Genomic DNA, 15,606 nt, shown 5'->3' with positions numbered 1-15,606 from the left:
CTGAAAAATCAATAAGAGCAATGTGGTAGAAACATGAATGTGGCATGCCCTATTCATCTCTTTCATTAATGCAGGAAGTTAATTACAAGTGGCAGAAATGTAATTCCATATCATGCCAAACCATCTGGCTTTTTGGACCAAAAGGTGTCAAATTGTATAGGAAATTAAAAGAGACTTGGAATTGGACAACCCAGGGTCAAGCCTCACTGCTACTCCTTGCTAGCACTGGGATCTCATACAAGCCACTGATAATCTTTGAGGCTCAGAGTCTTCATATTATCCTGAAATACAATAGAAATAACAAGTATTTGCAATTTGCAATATTCCTGTTTTTGAACAGGCTTTTTCTACTATATGGTAGATACTCCATCCCCTCTCACAGCTTTTAGAAGTTCCACTTCCTTCAGAGTATAATGCCACTTCCTACACCAGACCTTTCATGACACCTCTTCCCCAATATTCATTCATTCAATAAACATTTATTATTAACCTACTATGTGCCAGGAATAGTGCCCAATTCCTCTAAAAATTTGTTCCTCTTAACTTGCATTGGGATTACATATTCTTGTACACACAGTATTAAGCCTTATCCTTACCCACAAACGTGAGTTCTTTGAGGATAGAGACTATTTCCTGTTTTTCTTTTTGTTACTATTGTTACTTTTGCTGTTGTATGCACAATACTGAGCAGAGGAGAGGTCCAGGTACATAGTAGGTACTTAATAATGGTTGTATTGGATTGAGTTGAACAACATGTGCTGAGTTATTTGGAGGCAAATTGAAATAATGCATAGAAAGTGTGATAGGAGAATGAACTGGTATTCATGGTGATATGATGAGGTCCTGAAAGGTGCCTGGTGGTGAATGACATTCTGCTGATTGCATCAAGCTTCAGAACATTGCAGCAACTTCTAAATAAGATCAACTGTCACTCAAATAGTTCAACTCAATGAACCACACAGGAAAAAAACACACAGATGAAGAATGACAACTATCCAAACCATGACATGCTGTTAGATGGGCCACTCATTGACCTTATCCATCACAACTGGTACTTTGGACAGTGACTGAAGATGGCTAATGAGCTGCAGCTAATTCATTCCAATTCTATTCCTGAAACATTTATTAAATATCAATGAAGCTCAAGGCTCTGATGCTGGTGTAGGAGACACATAGACAGAACAAAATGGTATCCACCTCCAGAGACTTTACATTCTATTGGAAAAGTACAACATGGAGGCAATGTGGTTCAGTGGACAGAATACTAGCTCTGTCCTCAGAGAAAGTGGATTCAAACTCTATTTTTGCTATGTAACTTTGAGTAAATTGTATGTATATATACATGTATATTTATGCATGCACATATGGGGTACATAAAAGGTATGCTAAAAGCCTTAGTGAAGTTTTAAGCTTAAATAGATTAAAATTTCACTAAGACTTTTATGATATACCTTATATGTATATGCATTGAGTTGACCACTGACTTTCCCACTAAAATACATTCATCTCTAAGGAACTAACACCATGCTCTTCTCTACTTCAAATTAAAATTGTTGTGTTTGTATTATGTGTCATCCTTGACAGCTTCCCTACCCTCTTAGGTTGACTAGCACTGTAATATATGCCACTAAATCCAAGCCATCCTTTCTAGGAACCCGTTGTTCAATTCTGTCTTTCCCTTCTTTCATCCTAAGAGGTGGATTACCATTTCTATCTTCACAATGTCTCCAATTTACTCTCCTTATCTGTATTTTTTATTACCTTCTGTCTTCTCAATATTATATTCACTTCCAAAATCCTAATTTTTTAAATTCTTTCTTCAATCCTCAGTTATGATTATTTTCATCATTGATGTTTTCCCAACCATACCCAAATGTCTTTACATTTTTCTAAAGACTTAATAATCTTTAGAAAAGTTTCTTATGGTTTTCCTGGTAATATTGTCAGGAATGATGAGAAGTGTGTGGTGTTTTGCTTTGCTTTTTTGGATTTGATGAATCTCAGGAGGGTCTCTGCCACACTGGATTCAGGCCCAGAAAAGAAAGTGGATCTTTATCATTTATGTTAGTTTAACTCTCATCATTCACCAATGATCCTTATTTGCTTCACCTTTATCTAACCATCACTAGATGAACTTTCACCAGATGTCACTTGTGAACCTTCATTCTCATTCCTGACATCCCATTAAGAGATTCCTTTTGAAGATGGACCAGTTTTCAACTCTGATCAAAGCTCCACAATTATACTTGATTTCAGATTTTTAGTGATCTTTCTCATTTTCCTTCTTTTTAGTGTAGGTTTTTTCCTTCCAACATCTTCATTCAGGTTGTAATTTCCTCTGTATCTTCATAATTATTTCTTCCTTAAAGCACTTCTTCCAGTCTTCTAAGGAATACTTCTTTCTCCGTATAAACCTAGTGTATAAAGAAATATTCTTCCAAACTTTTAACTTTTTCCTCTGGGACAGCCCTGCAGGCTCCAGTTAAATTCCCTTTTGCTCTTCATATTTGCTTAAAATCAGATCCTCAGTCCTTTGTGTACTTTTCTGTTAGTTTTTTCTGGATCACTTTTCTGACTAACTACTGCAGAAAACTGCTTTTTTGGCCAAGTCCAATGCTAGGAAGTCAGAAGCAAGGACTAATTTATTTATTCCAGGCTAAACTTTTTCTCTTGATAGAATTGTGCTAATTGGTGAACTGCTTTTAATGCTTTTAACAATTAGCACCTTCCTACCAATCATAATTCAGACAAAAGCCACTCCAAGAGATGAAATTCAATTATCTAATTAGATCTAATTTGCTAACTCCTTTCTCCTTACAACTAAGCTCCAGATATCTCCTTGCAATTCCCTGGTGACCTGATACTCTTCCTCACTTTGTCTAGAAGATCCCATATTACTGGATTTGACTCTCAAGCTTTCTTATCAATTATTTCTTTCCCCAGAAGCCTACAAACCCCTTCAGAACAGATACTCTGGATTATAACCATTTTTTCTGCCTCTGTACTGGTACCATGTGGGGAATAAGGAAACACACTGGAAATAGACTGTGACTTGATTTAAAAAATCATAAGCTAATGAACAGAGAATCCCAGAAAACAAAGCTCCTATAGCCTAGATGGAAATTCACTTTGGAGTGTTATCTCTCCATTTTCCCCTAAAGCAAGCAAATATGTGGAACCCATCAACGTTATGGCACCAAACAGATGGGTTTCCCTGTACCATGGAACATATACTTGACTGGCGCAATGGAATGAATCCAGCAATAATAGCATAATAAGGACTCCACTATGGGCTACTTGCCATTGAAGAAGTAGCAAAGGCCACTACAGGCAGTGTTTACTGAGAAGGGAAAACTACTATGTATGCTCTATTGAGAAGTTGTGGATCAGCCATGACTAAAGTGTTATGTGGAGAAGATAAGTGCTGCCCTCATCGAAAATAAATAAAACAATTTTCCTGTCTGTGGTTTCTATTGCCAAAGTGTGCTTTAGAAACAGTCACCTCCATATGTGCTGCCCTTCATAAAGTCACAGGACAATGAATCAGAGAAATATGGCCGGAGAAATTACAGGAGACTCTCATTTAAGGGGCCTCATGCCTCATCATTTTTAGTTGGTTACTTGGTTTTCCCTTGATCTCGAGAAATGCCCATCTCTGAAGCAGTAAAATTAACAATTATTTTATCAGTTAAGGCCAAGAACATAGTGCCAGAGAAGGCTCAACATTTGGTAGAAGATTTATTTTGGAGGAGAGAGTTTCCAAAGAGTGATCTTCCCCCAAACTAATATATGCCGAGCTCCCAACTGCAATGCATCATGGTGCTGGAAATTCCTGCTATTGTAGTCATTCTGAAATTTCATGCTATATTAGGAACAAATTCTGGACTTGTAATCTGGAAGACTTGGGGTCAGAGCCATGCTGACACATTCACAAGTCACACAAGTATATCATGAGCAGAGACTCTAGTCCGATTCATAAACACGAGAGGGCCACACTATAACAACTCCAGCCATCTCTGCTTGAAGACCTCCAAAGATAAGGAGCTCACTACCTCTGGAGGAAGTCTGCTCCATTCTGGGATAGTTCTAATAGTTAGGAAGGTTTGCCTGACTTCAAAACAAACTGTATCACTACAACTCCTCCCATTGCTCCCACTTATGCCTTCTGTCTAAAGATTCTTTTATCATTTGTAAACCCTTTTCTACATGGCAGTCATTCAGATACTTGAAGGGAATTAGTAAATCACTTGAGTTTTTCCTTCTTCATTTTAAACACCCCCAGATCCTTCAATTAACAGCAAGCACGTCTCTTAACCACTCAAGGCTTCTCCTCATCTGCCAAATGGAAATAATAATAAAAATGACCTACCTCACAGTGTGAGTGTTAGAATCAAATGGGATGTGTATATAAACAACTTAAACTATTACATAAAGTTGTAATCATCATACTTAAATTAAAATATGTGAAAGGTGTAATAACACCTTACAGTTATGCATGAGACATGTATATTTATATAGCATAGAGTATTGAATATCATCTGAGGCAAGAACACCTGGATTCTGATATGTGACAGTGGATGAGTCACTTTACCACTCTCTCTATAATTAATATGCACATATTAATTATAGAGAGAGTGGCAATTTAATATATATTAATATAATTTAATCTTCAATCTTTTCTTCCCTGCTGCCCACAAACACACTGATCTATCTCCCAAACCTTAAAAACCTTCACTCAATGGTACCATCCTTAGCAGATGTCATCCTGCACCTCTTCTACCCTTCTTAGCTAAGTCTATACTTCCTCTACTCTCATTCATTTCTAAAATTTTTATAATCTATCTTTTGACTTTGTCATTCAATTAAAACTTCTTGCTCCAAAGTTTCTTTCAATCTCTTTATTGCCAAACTGAATGAATTTTTATCCTTGTTGACTTCCTTTTTTAAAAAAACCTTTACCTTCTATCTTGGAATCAATACTGTGTATTGGTTCCAAGGCAGAAGAATGGTAAGGGCTAGGCAATGGGGATGAAGTGACTTGCCCAGTGTCATGCAGTTAGGAAGTGTCTGAGACCAGATTTGAACCCAGGACCTCCCATCTCTGGACCTGACTCTCAATCCACTGAGTCACCCAGCTGCCCCATATCCTTGTTGACTTCTGCAGCCTTTTTTTATGAACATTCTCTTCTCTCCAAATTTTCATTGCTCTAGTTTCTACTCATTTACCTTCATTTTCTATATGTTCCTACTCTATCCTTTGTTGGATCTTCATCTAGGTCACTACCACTAACCATGGATATTCCCCAGTTAGGTCTTCCTACTTTCATTATTATTATCTTTAATAATATGTTATTCAGGGGCAGCTGGGTAGCTCAGTGGATTGAGAACCAGGCCTAGAGACATGAGGTCCTAGGTTCAAATTTGACCTCAGACATTTCCCAGTTGTGTGACCATGGGCAAGTTGCTTAACTCCTACTGCATAGCCCTTACCACTCATCTGCCTTGGAACCAGTACACAGTATTGATTCCAAGGGCTTAAAAAATAATAATAATACATGAGATTCAATGATCATCTGTGTGAAGATGATTTCCAAATTTATACATCTCATCACCAACTAGCATTTCAAACTGGATTCCTCATAGTCATCTCTAACTCAATAGACCCAAAACATAGCTCATTAGCTTTTTCCCTAAATCCTCCTCCTCTTCTATATAAAAGAATGAACTCTACTGACTCCACAGGAGTCCCAGATAGAGATAATGAGGTTAGCCATGTATCATGCCTCTGGGTTCCTTCCCCCTACTTGTTCTTGGACTGAAGGATGGGGCTCCTGAAGAGTAGCTAACTATTCACACTCAGCAGATACTATTCAAGGATTTCTGTCTAGTCAGATATGTCAAGTCTAAGGCAAGAAGCCACTTGACTCAATTCTGGCTCTATCCCAGGGCCAATGTTTGTTTTTTTTTTTAATGTACCCAAATAATGTTATGAAAACTTTGTGTGTTATTTCAATAATAATTTTATTCTAAAGTTCCTAAGGTTCCTAAGAGGTGGCCACCTTTTCTAATTTGTTTCAAAAAATATTCATTAGATTCAAGGCATTAGACTGGGATCTGGGGCTATCAAAACCAAAATTAAAAGGCCCTCCTTATTCTCAAGGAGTTTGAATTCTGTTGGTTAGGATACAATAGATACCCAGAAAATTAAACAGGGTAGTTTTGGAAGGAAAGATTCCTAATAATTTAGGAAGGAGTTACTTGGCCTATGCATCTAATTTAATGCTATTATGAATATAGAATGATAAATTATTATTTATTGTTTTGATAGTTTACTGAGTCTAACTCTAAGAGAACTAGGTTGGTCAATGGATCTAGCTAATTGCTTCCAAAGTTCTTTTACATGATCCCAGGCAACATCTAAGAAATTAACATTATCACATAGTTCTTGGCTTTATCGAATGGCCCCATACCTTCACTATAGGATCGGGGTTCTCCAGTTTTGGTAAAAGGTCCAGACCCCCACCATTAAGAGTTAATCTTGACTTCCACCCATTTCTAGGAGAGAAAATCCAAAGAGAAGCAGTCATGGCTAATGGAATAGGGTCAAGGATTTTGTCATTTTTAATTAAAATGTCATATTAAAATTTACACAATAAGATCTTGCTTAGTTTTTCATAGTCAGGAAAGGTGGTGGGGATGCTAAGTGATCAAATAATCGACTTAACTGAAATTTTTTCTATGGATCATATATGGATCATGAATTGCTGAAGCATCAGAATAGAATATTCTTAAAATTCAACAAAAACACGAGAAACATTAATTGGTCTTTCTTTGAGGATTCAAATAGCATTTTAGTATTTTGTAGAGCCTCAGGGTTCCCATTATGAATGTTAGTTATCATTGTACCAGTGAAGCAGAGAAGTTCCCATTAATGGAGATTATTGTTAGTGGAAATGCTAGATAAACCAGATTTTATTGCATCAGTGGAAGGCAAGAAACAACTTTTTTTTTCCACTTAGGCATACCAACCCTCAGGCACTTATATGATAATTTTGATAACATTGAAATTTTAAAGCCAGATAGGAAATAGAAGAGATGATGATATAGTTAGTACATTATGACAAAAATCATAGAATCTAAAAGTGAATTCAGAGATGACCTAGAAGAACCCATACTTGAAAAAAGATTCCTGCAACATACCAAAGATGTGATTTTCAGGATCACTCAATGACCTTCAGTGAAAGGGAGGCCACTAGTTGCCAAATTAGCCCATTGTGTACCTGGGCAGAACTAATCATTGGGAAAACCATCCTTGCAGCCATCATATGTCTTCTAATCGGCCTTCTGGTGAAAAGTAAATATTATTCTTTGGAGAATATGGCATTATTTTGTATGTAATAAAGATGTGGATAACTAATATTTTTATAGAACTCTAAGGTTTACAAAGGATTTTACACACTTTATCTGATCCTATCCTCACAAAAACCCTGGAGGTGGAGGCCATTATCTCCATTTACATAAGGAAAATGAGACTAAAGGAAACTAAATGGATTACCCAAGGTCACACAGCTAGTAAATTGTCTAAGAGGCAGATTCTGAACCAAAATGAGGCAGGTACCAAAGTAACTAAAATATAAGGCAGGTCAGAAATTGAAACCATGCTGAATAAGCTATACATTTTTATTACATAGTCTCAACAGGGTCCTCACTGCAGTAAGGCAATTCTCCTACACCTCCCTAATTGATTCATTATCCCGTATCCAACCATCATCCATCACAGAGGACTTTCCAAACCTTTTCTTTCCTCCTCAGACATCCTATGTCTTTCTCTCTCCCCACCTTCTCAGCTAAGAAAGATTACTTATACTTCAATTTAAAAAAAAAAAGACCATTCACTGAGTTCCCTCTTCATCTCCCCTGATCTCATATCACTCAATTGCCTTCTGTCACTATCTCCTGCTTCACCTGACTCATGAGTAGATAGACAATATCTTTGCCATGGTTAAACCTTCTACATGCACAGAGGATCCCTTTTCATCTATTCTTGTATAGTGAATTGCCTCCTCTCTCATTTCCACTCTCACTAATATTCAATCTCTTCCTGTCTACTGGGACTTTTCTACTGCCAAAAACATGCCCACATTAACACCATCCTAAAAAAAAGGGAAAAAAATTATCTATCTATCCCTATTAACTATGGTTCTATAGCTCTTCTCCATTTTCATCTCTAATTGGACAAATCTAGAAGCCTTTTCTCAATTCTCATCCTTCTTAGCATCAATGCATTTTGATACTGCCAATCAGCCTCTTTTTAATATTATTTTTCTCTCTAGATTTTCATAACATTATTTTTCTGAATTTCTCTCCTATTTTCTATGTGTGCTAAGTTACCTTTGTTTAATTTTCATATAGGTTATGCATTCTAACTTGTGGGTATCCCCCAAGTCTCTGTCTTGGGATTTCTTTTCCCCTCCTTCTATCCTATTTTACTTGGTGATGTCATCAACTTAGAAGTCTCTGATAATTCTGAGATCTATGTATCTTAGAATACAGCCATAATCGTTCTCCTAACCTCTAAAGTCCCCAATTGCCTTTTGGGCATTTTTAATTAAATGTCCCATCAAGCTTCAAATTCAATATCTTCAAAACCAAACTCATTATCTTTCCTTCTCAAAACTCTGTTGCTGTTGAGAGTACCCCCATCCTCCTAGTTACCCAGGCTTGCAACTAAAATGTCATCCTCAACTCTGAACTCTCTCTCACCTCCCATACACAAATAGTTGCCAAGTTCTGTGGATTCTACCTTCATAGAATCGCTCACATGTGTGTCCTTCTGTCCTTTTTAACATTGCATCCACCCTGCTATAAGGCCTAATCACCTCACTCATGGACAAATGCAGGTTAATCTCCCTCCCTCAAATCTCTCCCCACCATATGTCCTCCACTCAATAGTCAGAACTATCTTTCTAAACCACAAGACCAATCATATCACTCCTCTGTGCCAAAAAAAAAAAAATCTCCAGTGGTTATTACCTCCAGGATCACATATAAAATTCTCTGCTCATCTTATAAAGCCCTTCTTAACCCAGGCAGCACCACTTCTCCAGTTTTCTTATACCTTGTTCCTCTTGTCATACTCTTCCATCCAATGACATTTACTTCCTTGTTCCTTGTTACTCTTACAAAATTCTCCATCCAACAATTCTATACATTTTCACTGGCTGTTCCTGTTCTTGTTTCTCTGACTTTCAGATTAACAGTCTAGATGTAGAGTCAGTAAATACTTAATAAAGGCATTTACTCCAAGACAAAAGCAATTTGTGACTGCTGCTATTGCTAGACTTGGAAATTCTTTCTCTTTTCAAAGGGTTTTCATATATCTTGACTTGGATACCCAAGATCTCATTTACATGAGTCACCTTGCTAGGGTCTCCCATATTAGTTCTTTGTAGCCTGACTCTCTTCTCTACTGCCAGAGTTTATGATCCTTGAAGCCGCTTCCTTTCTCAGATAACTATTTCTCTGTATCTATAGAATAAAATGTCTCCTACTTGTCCATAAACTACCCTTGAAAATGCAAGAATGATATGAAGGGGGAGAGGAGGAGACAGAGAGAGAGAAGTTTATACCTCATAAAGGGACTGTGACATGTAAGCTCCTTTTGTAGTTAGTATAACCTTTTAATAACTTGTGCTTATCCCATGAATTGAACTGGGAAATAGTGATGGAAAATTACATTCTCATTTCTATTTACATTAAAAATCTAGTAATCATTGAAAAAGTTATCTCTACATCGATTAAAGATTGCTATGATTTTAATGTATACATGGAAGATATTTTGTTTGAGGAGAAATATTAAAGTCATGCTTTCTTTTACTGTAATTTTTTTAATCACAATGAATATGCTGAGATCTTACCTTTCAGCTAACCATATGATTGTGAAGACATGTGAAAATTACTTGGAAAAGTCTCCCCATTCTTTTATTTCATCAAAAATACCCATAGGGGACAGCTGGGTGGCTCAGTGAATTGAGAACCAGGCCCAAAGACAGGAGGTTCTGGGTTCAAATTTGGCCTGAGATACTTCCTAGCTGTGTGACCCTGGGCAAGTAACTTGACCCCCATTGCCTAGCCCTTACCACTCTTCTGCCTTAAAACCAAAACCTAGTATTGATTCTAAGATAAAAGGTAAGGTTTTTTTTTTAATACCTTTGATATGTGAAGAAACCATAAAGACTGAATAAATAGGTAACAATAGGTATTATGAATAGGCAGTTACTAACATATTATTTGGGTCACCTTTTTTGCTGCTATCAACAAGGCAGTTCATAATAATTTCTCTTTGGGGGATATCTTGTCTTCTTTGATATCTCTTGAAAATACTTCCCTGGGTGCCATTTAAATATAATCTACTTGATCACAGACTTCCCCTAAATGATCAAAGGATAAGATATTTAAAGGATCAAGTGATATACTTGGGAAGCACTTAGCATGGCACCTGGCATAGAATAGATAATAAATGCACTTTTCTCCCTGCCACTTTTTGATCAACTCAAAGTACATCTTACCACTTCCTTTTCTTGAATATAATTCCCATTTCCTCGCAGAGCATATAGGGTAGTACAGTGTTAAGAGTACAACCCTAATATTTTCAGTGTCATCAATAATAACACAAGTACCATTGTATAGCTCGTTGTTGCCTTTCGTCTGGTGCCATTAATTAATTTGGGTTGTTCTGGCTTAGTTTACTCTATTGTCAAGTTCACTCCATTCTACATCTGCTGCTCTTCCTAGTTTTAACTATGTAGAACAAGATACTCCTTGGTCCCTTCCACTTGCCTTTCCTACCTCCTTTCTCTATGTTGTCCCCTCCCCCCATTAAATTGTAATCACCTTGAAGGCAGGGGCTGTCTTTTTATGAACCATCTCCCCAGCACTTAGCAGAGTGCCTAGTACATAATAGTAGCTGAATAAATGTTCATTGAATTGGATTGGGCTGAGTTGTTCTAGCTTTAGTTTGCTTTAGTGCCAAGTTTTTTGAAGACTTGTTTTCCCCTCCACCGTATTTTTGCTGATATCCCATCATCTTCCTCTTTAACATTGTGTAGGACTCTAAAAAACTAGTATTGAATAGGACAGCCATGTTTCTTGCCTTACCAACAGGATCAAGTGCTTGCTGGCAAAAGCAGTTTTTAGACTTTGTTTTTACTTACTCATTTGGGGGCAATTGCTTTACATTGATTAGATTTTTCAGAGAAATTATGACACTCTGAGCCAATGTGTTTGCTTTTGACTATGTCCTATTTTTCAGTCAATAGCTTGCTAAAATAGCTTGAATTGAAGCCATTGCAATTGGACAGTCTTCTTCTTGTCATTAGCCTTACTTCTAATTTGATGTTGCTTCTGACCTCTCTAATCAGTGCAATCTCAGATCACACAAGAAAGTTCTTGCCCATAATGGTTACCAGTGGTTCCCTCTCTGTCACCAAAATATAATAAACTTTATTATTTTTGTTCCATAATTTACTGTTTTAGTTGCACCCCTTTCCAATTCTCTGCTTTAAAGAATATGTATTCACATAAATATATATAATATGTACATGTATATATGTATATATATGGTTTCTGACACTTGTAAGCCTTTGTCTCATTTTTTCTTGAAAAATAAAGTATATGAAAAATGTTAGAAAGTCTTAGGGTTTGGGGACCATATACCAGATTGCCATTAATGATGACCTGAATTAGGATAGTGATACTAGAAACAGACAGTAGGAGATAACTGAGAGATATTGTGGAGGCAGAATTTATATGACTTTGATCTTTGATTGCCTATAAAAAGTGGGAAAGGGGAAAGTAAAAAATAATGCCCACCTATCAAACTCAGAAAACTGAATAAATGGTGCTACTACAAAAAAAAGTAAAAGAGGGTGTATTTTTCTACATATTCTTCATCATTCTCCCCTTAATCCATCTTTGTATTAAATTTACTTAGTATCAGATAAGATATAGTTTGACAGGGTTTGGTGAATCTTGTCCTATTATTTATAAAGTTTATGTATTCCTTCAAGCCCTGCAACAGACATTAGTGCTTCAATTTTCAGTTTTCTTCTTGGAGATCTACTTCCTAGGACGATTATTTAATATGACTCGATTCAGTTCAACTAGAATTTGAGTATAAAATGACTATTCTGTACAGGGCAAGATGCTGGGAATATAGGGAAATACTTACAATACATTCCCTCCAAGCACTTGCTTTCTACAAAGTGAAACAGCACATACACAGGTAGGTAAATAAAGTTTTTATTTTATTTTATTTTTATATAGATCTGTTATTTCATCAGTTGAGAAGTTCCTAATCAAAAACCTTCCTTTCCTGCTACAGATCAGCAACTGTTCTGCAACCTTTAGCCTTTGAAAGTTGCCTTAAACCTTGAGAGGTTAGATAACTAGCCTGCGGTCCCACAATCGGTATTTTTCTCAGGATGAAGTCAAATATCCTAATAGAGAGGTCAATCTTCTCCATTCCACCACACCATCATCCCTCTATGAATACAAACTTGGTAATGAAAAATGGTTTCTGCTCTCAAAGACCTCGAATTTTTGTTCTTATGTGTAATGATTTGAAGCTGCATTTCTTCTCTAGAAATAAAGGATGGATTTCACTCATTGAGACCAAATGCAAAAATTGTTGGCAATCCATTATAGTAGATAAAGAAAAAGACAGGAGTCCTGAAATCTTCTAAGCTGGGATTTTCATTAACCAGCTCTGTTATCTTAAGATAATTGGTATAATTTTCCTGGGCTCCATTTTCCCCAACTGTAAAATAATATAGAAATTGCATTAGATATTCTTTAAGTAGGGGTTATTTTTACAGGATATTTGAACTGTTTTAGCATTTTAATTACATAATAATTTTATTATTTTCTTTGTAATCCAATATTTATTTTATTTTATACATTAAAAAGCTTATTGTGAGCTATCTCTCAGCTTTACCAAACTACATAAAAGCTCCATGACATACACACACAAAAACAAGATCTATTCTAAAGGTCTATTAAGGCCATAATATTTTATTTCTATTCTAGTCTATTCTAAGGGTAGCTAGGTGGTACAATGGATAGAGGACTGGGCCTAGACTCAGGAAGACTCATCTTCCTAAATTGAAATCTGTCTTCAGATACTATCTGAGGGACCCTTAGCAAGTCACTTAACCTCATTTGCCTCAGCTTCTTCATCTGTAAAAGGAGCTGGAGAAGAAAATGGCAAACCACTCCAGAGTCATTGACAAGAAAATCCCAAATAATAGTCATGAAGAGCTATATTTGACTAAAACAACTGAACAACAACACAAATTCTAATCTATAGATTAGAATAGAAAGAGCATTGGATCTCATATTAGAAGACTTAGGGTCAAATCTCACCTATGAAATGTACTAATCATGGGGCCTTGGACAAGTCAACTAACTTTATTAGGCTGCAGTTCTCTTATATATAAGATGTTGGAAATTGACTAATTGATCTCTGAAATCCCTTCTAGTTCTATATCTATGGTGCTATGATTCTGTTCTGTTTTGTTCAGTTCCATTTCAAGGACCTGAAGGAGTTAATTCAACACTTAAAATAAAATAACATATACGTCCTTTCCAGTTGAGTTAAGCCAGATACCTTTAAATCCATGTGACACCATCCTACAAAAGGGCCTAAGCCAACATTAGTCTTCTTCATTATTTTATTAAAGTAGATAATCTATCCAGGGATGTGTATGCTAATCGATATTGCCATATGGAATTTTATTAAGAAAATTAAGTTTAATAGGCTTGAACAATATTAGTATTAGCTAGATTGAAAATAGTCTGCTGAGATTTCAGCAGAGAGAAAATTAGAGGTGATGTTATGTCCATTACCAGTGTCTCTCAGAAAATGAACAGGATGAAGAATTGGGTTGAATCAACTTGCCTCACAAACTAGTTTTCAGATTAAGAGGAAATAATAGATAGAAAAGCATATATCTTTTTAAAAATCTCAAAGCACAAAATAGTATTTTTTTTTTCTTCTTGTGACAGTTGTTTCCTGGAAAGAAAAAAAAAATTGGCATACTATTTGGCAATTTGTACATACACAGAGGCAGAAATCAGGCAGAGAAATAGAATGACTTATCTACAGGAAATGGTAGTGAGTGGCACAGTCCAACCAGGACTGAAAAACAAATCTTTTGGCTTTAAGTCCTGCCCATTTTTCACTGTACCACAAATATCATAACAGATGTCAGTCAATAAGCATACTATTATTTATTAAGGAAGTATTATATGCCAGATATTGTGCTAAATGCTGGGAATACAAAGTCAAAATCATCCCTTAACATAAAGGAGCTTACATTCAAATGAGAGAGATAATGTGTAAATAACTAGGTATGTACAAGATTTATACAGAGGGAAAAGAAAGCAATCTATGAAGGGAAGTCATAATAGCATCAAGGGACCAGGAAATGCTTCATACTGAGGATTGGATTTGAGGTGATATTTTAAGGAAGTCTGGGATTCTAAGAGGCAATGGTGAAAAGGGCAGAGCATCCCATGAGCAGGAGTTAGCTGATTCAAAAGTATAGAGGTGGGAAATGGACTGTCACATTCAAGGTTAAGAATGTGGGGGAGTGGCGACAGTAATGTTTAAAAGAAACTGGAAGTGAGCAGCTGGGTGGCTCAGTGCATAGAGAGCCAGATTTATAGATGGGAGGTCCTAGATTCAAATTTGACCTCAAATACTTCCTAGCTATGTGATCCTAGGCAAGTCACTTAATGCCAATTGCCTAGCCCTTATTGTTCTTCTTCCTTGGTTTTAATACTTAGTATTGATTCTGAGATAGTAGTGAAAATAGAAAAAGAAAGGGACTAGGAAATGTGAAGCTGTTGGGAACCTACCAAACACTATAAGCATCATTATGACTAAAATAGATAGAGGCTCAAACAACTGGATATCCTTTCCATCTTTTTGTTTCATCTTTCTTTCTTTCTTTCTCTCAAAGTTATGGAACCAACTAACATTGGTTAGGTTGAAATATAGGTCAATATTTCAAAATTGTCCCTTCTGCCTAAAAATGGTTTACTACCAGCAAAGTAAGAGATGAAAGAAAAAGTCATTAGATGCTTGATAATATTCTGGAACAAAAAATATATATAAATCTGTCAGTCAATAAATCAATAAGCATTTATTAAGCTCTTAATATGGACTAAGCAGTGCAGTAAGTACTAGAGATACAAAGAAAAGAGAGGAAATAGTTCCTATCTTCAAGGAGTTCACAGTAGAATGGAAAAGACAAGATGAACACAACTAAGTACACAGAAAATCCATCAAGAGTGTAGGAAGGGAGCCACAGAAAGGGAAACCACATCTAGGAAAATGAAAAAAAAAAGTATTCCTATACAAGGTTGAATTTGAACCAAATCTTACATAAAACTAAGAAATGGAGTTGAGGAGCAAGTGCATTCCAGGCATAAGTGATATACAGCATAAAGCTCCAGAGAAGGGAAATGGATTGTTGTTTGAGCAATAGCAAGGAGGTCAGAGTGGTTACATTGAAACATATGACAGTGAAGTCATGATTAGTT

Source organism: Monodelphis domestica, chromosome 1, assembly GCF_027887165.1.
Source record: "Monodelphis domestica isolate mMonDom1 chromosome 1, mMonDom1.pri, whole genome shotgun sequence".
Lineage (NCBI taxonomy): Eukaryota > Metazoa > Chordata > Mammalia > Didelphimorphia > Didelphidae > Monodelphis > Monodelphis domestica.
This window is presented reverse-complemented; position numbering follows the sequence as displayed.